This window comes from Triticum urartu, chromosome 1A (genome assembly GCF_056163025.1).
Source record: "Triticum urartu cultivar PI428250 chromosome 1A, HENAU_Tu73, whole genome shotgun sequence".
Classification (NCBI taxonomy): domain Eukaryota; kingdom Viridiplantae; phylum Streptophyta; class Magnoliopsida; order Poales; family Poaceae; genus Triticum; species Triticum urartu.
The window spans coordinates 29,672,486-29,683,953 of record NC_141873.1 but is presented as its reverse complement, the minus strand read 5'-3'; positions in this window follow the sequence as shown (position 1 = coordinate 29,683,953).

The window sequence follows — 11,468 nt, the reverse complement described above, 5'->3', positions numbered from 1 at the left end:
CTCTCTCCCTACCGTTCTGCAGGAAGCCACCAGGACGGTGCCGCCATGAACGGGAGCCACCTCCTGCCGCCGTTCACCTCGACCGCGCCCAAGTCTTCCCCTGCCCGAGCCATGCCTCGTCCTTGGCCCCCTCCTCGCCTCGCCATCCGACGATGAGCGCCGCCACTGAAGCTCCTCCGCCATGGACGCCAAGTCCCAAGGTCCCCGCGCCCGTCCTTATGGCGCCCCGCATCCTCTTCGTGGCCCCGGAGCTCCTCTGTTGCCGTTCCCGACCTACCTCGGTCCGTAGGGAACCCATTCCCGTCCTCCCCCGCGCCGGATACGGCAAGCACCGGCCGGATTTTGCGCCGCCGCAAGCCCCGCTGCCGGCCACCAAGTCCCCTGCGCCTCCTCTGCATCCAGGTCACCTCGCCTCCTCTCGCTCACACTCCGGCCCTCTCTCTGTCCCTGCCTCTTGTCTGAATCCTCCCTGCCATGGCCCTGCAGTTCCTCCCCGCCTCCAGGGCTCCACGCTGCGCCACCAGAGACCAGGGGCGGAGCTAGCGAATTGCTAAAGCCTGGGCACACCACAAGCGAAATTTTACTTTGGTCTATCAAACACCACAAGTATCATATATTTGGATAAACGCCATGTGCAATATATACACCAATATTTCATAGCAGAATAAATAAAAACATGGGATACAATACCAATTAAATGGCTAATTGAGAAGATATTATGGGTAAATTGAACAATTTGCCGATATATCATAGGGGCACTCACCGGTGCAGCGGTGCTGCATGTATGGCTAGGGTTCGCTGAAGTGCAGATGGTGATTAGGACGAGCCACCATGCGCCGGTGCCGGAGTGGAATCTGGGGTTTTTTGATCCCGGTCATTGCTCGCTGGGGTCATAGCCTGATTGGAGGCCCGGCCGTGCACCATCTCTTGCGGTGTTGCCGGTCGCCATGCCTCCGCCAGTCCACCTCACCGACCGCAGCCTCCAACCCTGGAGTTGCTAGGGCAAGTCGTGCCGCACAAACGAACCGGCGAGGCTAGCGATGCAACTAACTGACTATCTATTGTGGCCCATATAAGAAAATTAAGGGATGGGTCTGCCTATGGCATACTGGTTTGACGGGGGTAAGCCCCAAAGGCAAAAAAAACGATGCCCAAACAGGCCAATTCATCACGAAGTTGTTGTATTTTGGATCGTACATCATAGGTTATGATTCGGGTGCTCGTAAAATTTGCAGCGCTCGAGCCCGGGCACATGCCCAGGGTGCCCGGACGGTAGAATCGCCACTGCCAGAGACCAGCTGCTGCCGCGCCTGTCCCCTGCCGGGCTGCCTCGACCTGCGGCTGCAGTTTTCTTCAGAAACACACGGAGTGCACGCAGTCAGCGCCTCCGCAGCGCCTCGCGTTGACCCAGCGGCCTCGATCTCAACCGGGCCTGGCCCATGGTGCGAAATCCCCCCAGCTCCCATGCTCTGTTTCGGCCCAGTGCATGGATTCGGCCTTGTTATGTTTTTTTCTTGCCAGGACGTTTTTCTTCTTCTTTTAATCAGAGTACTGCAGTTTTCAGAAAACCCCTTAATGCTCATGCATATAATAACTTAATAACCGTGCATCATATTAAAATGATTTATATATGAAACTTGCTTAGAATTTTGTGTAGATTAATAATTTGCCACTTTCATCTATGTTTAAAATGTTTAAAATATTGTTTGTTCAAATTTGCCTAATGCCATGCTAAAATGCTTTAATTCATAACTAAATAACCGTAGCTCCAAATTTAATAAACCTTATATGTAAATGGGGTAGAAAAATGCCTAGTTTAACATGGTGACCTTACTTTGCATGTTTAACAACTCTAAAATTATGTTTAGGGCAGAACAGTACCAAACCTAATATATGCATATGAGGATTTTCCGGAATTGTTGTTCGTTGCTTCCGGCCTCATTTAAACTTGACTAGATAGGTAGTTTTTCTTTGCTTCACCTCTTGCCATGCTAACAACATTTAATCTTGTTGGGTACTGTAAGTGCATCTAGTGCCACCCCTAGTTGATTTTGGAGTATTGACGACAAACCTAGTTGAGGGACTAATGTGTTTGTGAGAATTGCAGGATAACACAGGTAGAAGTCCCTCATTGATTCGGTTTTCCTACCAGAGATGACCCCTAAAAATGTACGAAGACATTGAAGTCAATGGTGGTATATGAAGATATTCACATTGAAGACTATGACAAGAGAAGACACCATGTGAAGCCTATGGAACTCGAAGACTTAGATCTTTCGTAGTTCTTTTTCATTTGTGTTGAGTCATAGGAACCACCGTACTGTTAAGTGGGGTCCAAGAGAACCAGTCAGAACAACTGAAGTGATGCCTAATTAAAAACCTATGTCTTCGAGTGAAGACTATGAGAGCAAATCTTGTCCAGAGTCGGACAAGTCAGCTTTGCTTGTAGCCCAAGTAAAGTTGACATGTGAGTTTGAAATCTGACCGTTGGAACACGTGTCAGTTCCTTAGTGACCCAGGGTCATTTCGGACAAATCAGGTCGGGTTGCCTAGTGGCTATAAATAGCCCACCCCCTACAACCATAAACGGTTGGCTGCTCAAATTCAGTGCACGGCTTTTGTCGTTTGAGAGCAACCCACCTCGAAGCCTTTGAGAGAGAGAATTCCTAGCGAGGATAAAGCCCTAACCACCCAGAGCCAGAGAGAATTGGGCATCACTTAAGTCTTCTTGTCTGAGTGATCTGAAGACTTATTACACTTGAGGACTGTGCATCCTCCAGCCGGTTAGGCGTCGCGTTCTGAGCATCCAAGAGACATTGTGGATCGCCGGTGAACAAAGTCTGTGAAGGTTTGGGAGTCTACCTTGAAGACTTACCAGAGTGATTGGGCGAGGTCTGGGTGACCTTAGCTCAAGGAGAATACGGTGAGGACTGGGTGTCCTGAGCTGCGTGTTCAGGACTGGGTGTCCGGGACTGTGTGTCCTAAGGTTTAAATACCTAGCCGCTCCAACCAGACGTACAATTGTCACAGCAACTGGAACTGGTCCAACAAATCATTGTCTTCAACAAGTCACTGGTTTCATCTTCACTTCCTTTTACTTACTGTTACTCATTGTGAAGTCATTGCATGCTTGCTCTATCTCTTGTCTTCACAACGTGACTGTATGATCTGTTTGGCTTCATAATATCTTCCTACCTGATCCTTATTACACTACAACTATTTGTCATTGTGCTTTCACTCTACTGAATACTTGACCATGGCTTGCCTAGTGTAGTCTACCTTCCGCTGCATAGTAATAGGCATATCTCTATTGTTTGTCTTCATAACTTCCACGTTTTGAAGACTTTCATAAAAATCGCCTATTCACCCCCCTCTAGTCGATATAACGCATTTTCAATTGGTATCAGAGCAAGGTGCTCCCTTGTTCTGTGTGATTCGGTTTAACCACCTGGAGTTTTAGCTATGTCGACTGCAGGGATAATTAAAGTCTCCGCTGCGTGCCCCGTCTTCGATGGAACTGAATATCCCTACTGGAAGAATAAGATGCGCATGCATCTTGAAGCCATTGACGTCGACCTATGGTATGTCGTCGAGAACGGCGTTCCCAAGGCTGGAGAAGGTGTCACTGCTGCTGATGTCAAGAAATTCACTCAACTGGACTCTACTACCAAGAATATCATCTGTGGTCATCTGACCAAAGGACAGTATGGCCGTGTGAGTGCTTTGAAGACATCCAAGTTGGTCTGGGACTGGCTCTCCAAGGTCAATGAAGGCATCTCAACCCAGAGAGATCAGAGAATCAGTGTCCTTCGTAACCTCTTCAACCGCTTCAAGCGAAATGACAATGAGAATGTCCAGCACACATTTGACCAACTCACTGACATCACAAATGAGCTTCAAGCCCTCGGCGCCACTGAGATCACCAAACATGAAGTCGTCAAGACGCTGCTGAGATCACTTGATAGTTCGTTTGACATCCTAGCCCTGATGATACAAGAACGTCCTGATTTCAAGACACTCGATCCGTCTGACATACTTGAGAGGCTCAACACACATGAGTTTCAGCTTTCTGAGAAAAGAGATATCTACGGTCCAAACTATGGGCGAACTCGTGCCTTGAAGGCAAAAGCTGTTTCCTCATCTGAAGAAGAATCTGACAGCAGTACTGATGATCCTGAAGACATTGGAAGGGAAGTTGCAATGCTAGTGAAGAAGTTCCAAAAATTCACCAAGAAAAAAGGCTTCAGAAAGTCTTCACGATCAAGCTCAAGGAATGATGAAGCTTCTGCTCATGACTACAAGAAGAAAACATGCCACAAGTGCAAGAAAACTGGACACTTCATCTCTGAGTGTCCACAGTGGGACAATGAGAACAGAAAGAAGAAGAAGAGCAAGGAATATGACTCTGACGACAAGAAGAAGAAGAAATACTCAAAGTCTTCTTCCAAGTCTTCCTCAAAGTCTTCATCACACAAGAAGAGCTCATCTGGCAAGGCACGTGCGTTTGTTGGCAAGGAAATGGATTCAGAGGAGGAGTCCGCTTCTGAGGAGGCAGAGGTGGAGTCTGAGGAGGAGTCTGATTCTGGCATTGCAAGTCTGGCTACAGCATACGTCGCCAAGTCCATCTTCAACACTGAAGACAATGACTTCATCACCGACACCGATGCAAATAATAAGGACTACTCCACTCCTACCTACTGCTTCATGGCAAGCGGTGCCAAGGTAAACACACGCACTACTCACTATCAAACATCTAGTGACGATGACTCTGATTGTGATTCAAAACCCAGCTACAAAACACTTGCTAAAATTGCAACTGAACAATAGAAAGCCATGGAACATATTCAAAAACTGTTAGACAGAAGCGATGATCTGTTGGGTGCTGAAATGACTCGATCTGAATCCTTAATTGAAGACATAAAAAATCTTCACGTTAAGTATCAGGAACTTGAAGATCATCATGATACTCTCTCAACAACTCATGAAAAGCTTTCCTATGATTATCTTCAAAGGAAGCAAGAACTTGAGGAATTGAGAGCGGCTCATGAAGATCTTCAAAAGGAAAACGAGTCACTTCGCGCCGAACAGATCAGTTCCGCTCAGGAAGGATTTGAACCACCATGTCTTAAATGCATTGAGCGTGATAATGCTACTTCTGTTGCTGAATGTTCCACTGCTACTGCTGTTGCAATATCTTCAACTGTTGATGTGGTAACTAACCCCTCTGATGAGGATACCACTGCTATTGCTGATGAGAATGCTAGGTTGAAGACATTGCTTGAAACAGGGATGTACAAAAGTCTTAAAGGGCATCAGACATTATGTGATGTCCTTAAGAAGCAGATTCTGAACCGAAACCCTAGGAAAGAGGGTGTTGGGTTCGTAAGGAAAATAAATGCAGATGGCTCTTACTGGAAACCTGAGCAGTACCCCAAAACCAAGTGGGTTGCTACAAAGGAACCTTCAGCAGATCCATCCAATTTATCTGGCTTCACTTGTGCTAACCCCATTATCATTGATGAATCCTTTGATGCAAACTATGTACTGTTTAAGAATCAGAATGGTGAAGTGTTTGCCAGGTATATTGGTACTAACCGCAGGAATGGACCACCTATGAAGAAGATCTGGGTTCCGAAAAAGTGTCTTGAAAATCTTCCTGTGAATGTCTTCATGACACCTCACATGAAGAAGACAAACCTCAGACCAAAGGCTTCATACAGTCCAAAGGCTTCATACAGACCGAGGACTCATCTGAGTCGCACTAACGCAAATGTTTTGCAGGGAAACCACACTCAGTCATATGAATATGAGAACGGTTCATCAAACCGCCATGTTCATATGACCAAGAATTATTCTGCCTATTCTTATGAGTACTATTGTCCACCTGCTAGACTGTTTGCTAGGGCTCCAAAGCCAAAATTCTCAGATGTTGCACTTAGACTTATTGCTTCTAAGCCACCCTTGAAGATGTGGGTGGCTAAGAAAGCTTAACTCTCTTTTGCAGGGAAAGGTCTCCAGCAGAAAACCAAAATCTTCTGACGCTATTGCTGGGGACCTTAAACATCTTGTAGGGTGCAAGATAAAATGCCCGAATGGCATCATTATGTACTTCGTTCCTGAATCGCACACTACTCTCCCTATTAGTCCTAATCTGGATCTAAGTTTTCATAACCCACTGGTTCGTCAAATGTCTTTGCTTAGCAATTCTCTTCGTGAAGCCTATCCCCCTAACTGCACTGTAGGGTACAACACCAGCGTCTTCAGAATGGATTATTGACAGTGGGTGTACAAATCACATGACTGGCAAAAGAAGCCTTCTTATGGACTCAACCTTACGACCATCCGACAAGAGCCACATCACATTCGCTGACACTGGTAAAAGTAAGGTATTGGGTCTAGGTAGAGTTGCAATCTCAAAGGATCAACACATGGATAAAGTCATGCTTGTTGAATCCCTTGGCTTCAACTTAATGTCTGTCTCAATGCTTTGCGATTTGAACATGATCGTAATATTTGGAAAATATCGTTGCCTGGTATTAATGGAATCTGACAAGTCTCTAGTGTTTGAAGGGTATCGGAAAGATGATTTGTACGTGGTAGATTTCTCAGCAGGGCCACAGCTTACAGTATGTCTTCTGGCAAAAGCTTCAGAATGCTGGCTTTGGCATCGGAGGCTTGGGCATGCTGGCATGAGGAACCTCCACACCCTTGCAAAGAAGAAGCATGTCATAGGCATCGAAGGCGTCAAGTTCAAGAAAGATCACTTATGCGGTGCCTGTGAAGCAGGGAAGATGACAAGGGCAAAACATCCCTCGAAGACAATCATGACCACTACTCGACCCTTCAAACTGCTTCACATGGATCTTTTTGGTCCCACTCACTACTCAACTTTTACCACTACTGCTTGCCTCTATGGCTTTGTCATTGTTGATGATTACTCTAGATATACTTGGGTGCACATAATCCTTTACAAGACTGAAGTGCAGGATGTCTTCAGACGCTTCGCCAATCGAGCTATGAACAATTACGTCGCCAAGATAAAGCACATCAGAAGTGACAATGGCACTGAATTCAAGAACACTGTCCTTGATACATATCTTGATACCTTGGGCATCACACATGAATTCTCAGCTCCGTACACGCCACAGCAGAATGGCGTCGTCGAACGCAAGAACAGAACACTCATTGAGATGGCCAGAACGATGCTAGATGAATACAAGACTCCAAGAAAATTCTGGCCTGAAGCCATTGACACTGCATGCCATACAATCAATCATGTTTATCTTCACAAGCTTCTGAACAAGACATCTTATGAACTCCTAACTGGCAAGAAGCCAAACGTCAGTTACTTCAGAGTATTTGGCGCAAGGTGCTGGATCAAGGACCCACACCACACCTCAAAGTTTGCACCAAAAGCACATGAGGGTTTTATGCTTGGATATGGAAAGGATTCGCACTCCTACAAAGTCTTCAATCTCTTTCATTACAAAGTGGTTGAAACAGTGGATGTGCGGTTCGATGAGACCAATGGTTCACAAAGAGAGCAACTGCCAAATGTGCTAGATGAAGTTCCATCTAGTGAATCAATCAAGCTAATGGGAACTGGAGAGATTATACCTTCTGAAGCTCATCCTGAAGAAGAACTTATCATCTCAGCACCTGATCCACATGAAGACAATGCTCAGCCTGAAGACATTCCTCCCAACAACAACACAGATCAGCAAGAGCAAAGTCTTCGCCCTGTACATCCTCGTGTTGCCAATGAAGTGCAGATTGACAGAATAATAGACATCATCAATGCACCTGGTCCACTCACTCGTTTAAGGGCAACTCAGCTGGCAAATTTCTGTGGACACTTCGCATTCGTCTCAATTATAGAACCCAAGAAAGTTGAAGAAGCCTTCATGGAACCTGAATGGATTCAAGCTATGCAAGAAGAGCTTCAACAGTTTGAGCTGAACAATGTATGGGAACTGGTTAAGCGTCCTGATCCACGGAAGCACAATATAATAGGAACCAAATGGATATACCGCAACAAGCAAGATGAGCATGGTCAAATTGTCAGAAACAAAGCTCGCCTCGTTGCTCAAGGATATACTCAAGTGGAAGGCATTGACTTCGATGAAACATTTGCTCCTGTGGCTAGACTTGAAGCCATACGTATACTGCTGGCCTATGCAAATCATCATAACATACTTCTATATCAAATGGATGTGAAGAGTGCCTTTCTCAATGGCAAGATTGAAGAAGAAGTGTATGTTGCACAACCACCTAGGTTTGAATATCCAAAACATCCTGACATGGTATACAAGTTCAACAAGGCACTGTATGGCCTCAAACAAGCCCCTCGGGCCTGGTATGACACACTCAAATATTTCCTGAAGAGCAAAGGCTTCATACCTGGTTCCCTAGACCCCACTCTCTTCACGAAGACATATGATGGTGAACTGTTTGTGTGCCAAATTTATGTGGATGACATTATCTTCGGCTGCACAAATCAGAAGTACAGTGAAGAGTTTGGCTATATGATGCAAGAGCAATATCAGATGTCTATGATGGGGGAGCTGAAGTTCTTCCTCGGTCTTCAAATACGACAACAACGCAACGGCATCTTCATATCTCAAGAGAAGTATCTCAAAGAGTGCCTGAAGAAGTTTGGTATGCAAGACTGCAAAGGCTTCACAACACCAATGCCAGCCAAACATCATCTGGGTCCCGACGACAATGGTAAAGAGTTCGATCAAAAGGTATACCTGTAACGCCCTCGATGCGGCCATAGCTCCCACGTGTCGAGGCACGACTTAGAGACATAACCGCATTGAAAGCAATGTCGCAAGTCAGGCAATCATTACAACATCCCATGTAATACATAATAAAAGGGGGAGATAACATAGTTGGCTTACACTCGCCACGTCACATCAGAGTACATAAATAACATCCATCAAATGAACACTCATGGCCCGACTACGGCGCCAAAATGGAAAGGAACCCAACATGCGACAAGGCCCTGAATCGAACCCCAACTAGGCACCACTACTGATCATCGGGAAAGGAAACATAATAACGCTGAGAGTCCTCGTCGAACTCCCACTTGAGCTCGTACTCGTCACCTAGAGCGGAATCACCTGGACCTGCATCTGGAATTATAGTATTTGTGAGCCACAAGGACTCAGCAATCTCGCACCCTCGCGATCAAGACTATTTAAGCTGGTAGGAAGGGATGAGGCAAATATATGTGGAGCGGCAAAGACAATTACTTCCTCCGACGAATGAGTCAATTGAGAGAAAACAGACGGATGGTATTATCCCGAGCGGCAAAGACAATTACTTCCTCCGACGAATGAGTCAATTGAATCTGCCTGGCTGCACAATCAAGCTGAGCCTTGTGCTTAGAAAGCCAATCCATTCCGAGAATAAGATCAATATCAGAGTTACCAAGAACCATTGGAGAAGCAAGAAACTTGAAATCACCCATCAAGATAGAAATATCCGGCACCTCCATACTAGAACTCAGTCGCTTAGCTAGAGAGACGACTTGCATAGCTCTAGGTAATGCCTTAGTGCTAAAATTGTTCTCCGATGCAAATGGAAATGACATGAAGGAATGCGATGCACCAGAGTCAAAAAGAACTTTTGCGGGAATATCATTAACAGGAAGGTTACCCATGATCACATCTGACGAGTCCTCTGCCTGAGCTGCATTCATCAAATTGACCTTGGCGTGCTTGGGATTATGCTTGACCACAGCTGTACTTGCCGATCTGACAGGAGGAGGAGGAGGAAGACGCCTCTGGTTGAAACACTTGTTGGCATAGTGACCCTTCTGTTGGCACTTGTTGCACGTGACCTCTGAAAGCGGACGGTGATACGGAGCACTCGATCTTGGAGCTTGAGACGAAGTCTTGTTCTGAAAGCCTGGGTTGGGTGGGTGGGAAGAACCACTGCCACCTTTGCTCTTCTGCTGATACGGCTGACGGAACGGAGGAGGAGGAAGCCAAAACTTCTGCTGCTTGGCCACTTGAGTAGAGGAAGACGGAGTAACATCTCTGACTCGCTTCCTGGAAGCATCACACCTCAACTAAGCAGCCTCTTGCTTCAGTGCCATGTTGTAGAACTCATCGTATCTCAAAGGGTCGAAGAGAACAAGAGCGAGCTGAATATCTTCTCTGAGACCACCCCTGAACTGATATATCATGCTCTTCTCATCAGGCACGTCCTGCTTGGCAAAGCGGGCAAGTTTCTGGAACAATTTGTTGTAGTCATAGACAGACAAAGAGCCTTGCTTCAGATTGCGGAATTCCTCACGCTTGCTTTCAACCACGCTCTGCGGAATGTGATGAGCTCGGAAATCTCGACGGAAATCATCCCAAGTGATAACACGTCCACCTCTGGAATCCTTGTACTGCTGGAACCATTCTGCAGCTTGATCTTTGAGTTGGAAGGAAGCGAACTTGACAAAGTCCTCAGGCCTGACGTTGCTGCACTCGAAATGCTTACACAGATCCACAAGCCAATCGTCAGCATCGGTTGCCTCAACACAATTACTGAAAGTCTTTAGCCCATTAGCAAGGAACTGGTTGAGTGTAGCAAAGTGACTCTGATTGCTGCCTTGATTCCCTTGACTGCCTTGATTGCGCTCTTGGATAATTTGCATGATCAGCTGAGTGTTTGCATTGGTTGCGGCCATCACAGCTTGCCATGCCTCTGGAGGAGGTGGAGGCGGTGGCGGATCTTGATTCTGGTTCTGACTGGTGCTCTTAGCGGGAGCCATCCTGAAGAGGTTGACCACCGTTAGCACACAAATAGACAAATATTGAATCTGAATCCAACGGAATGATAATTGCAACATAAAGTCTTCACATCCGAAAAAAATGAACGAATGTATTTCTCTTGAAGTGGTCACGTATTCCTAAATTGCGAAGCCACGAAGAATCAGGTGGAAGGGGGTACAACAACGAGGGATGGAATCAACATATGACGTCGAAGCAAAACGAATGCCACAACTCGAAATAAAACCAAGGGTTGGCTTGCGGAATAAGCCGGAACAAATACATGATAGAAATTTCGTCCGAAGTTTTCGTGGTGGGACCTACACGGGCTCGATCGTACAGCACCATCATGTACAAGGCAGTGCACATGACATACGAAGCGTCCCCGAGTCAGGATAGCCAAGGACTCTTTAAGACACAACGAGACCACTGTAAAATTGACCGTGAATAGGCGAACCACTAGACGTCGAACCCCAATTTCATATCATACATCTGTCGGAAAGATATCCTAAGGCTACTTGAATTCCCACCTATGAAACTCCCGAAATTTTCCCGGTTATGCAATCAGGTGTTGGGGATACAGGGGAGCATAATATCTCACTCAAGCTAGCAATCCTACATCCAGCTGTATCCATCCTTCAACACATAACCAAGAAACCTTCAGAAACCATCTATCTCAACCTTCGAAAAGCATCCGTT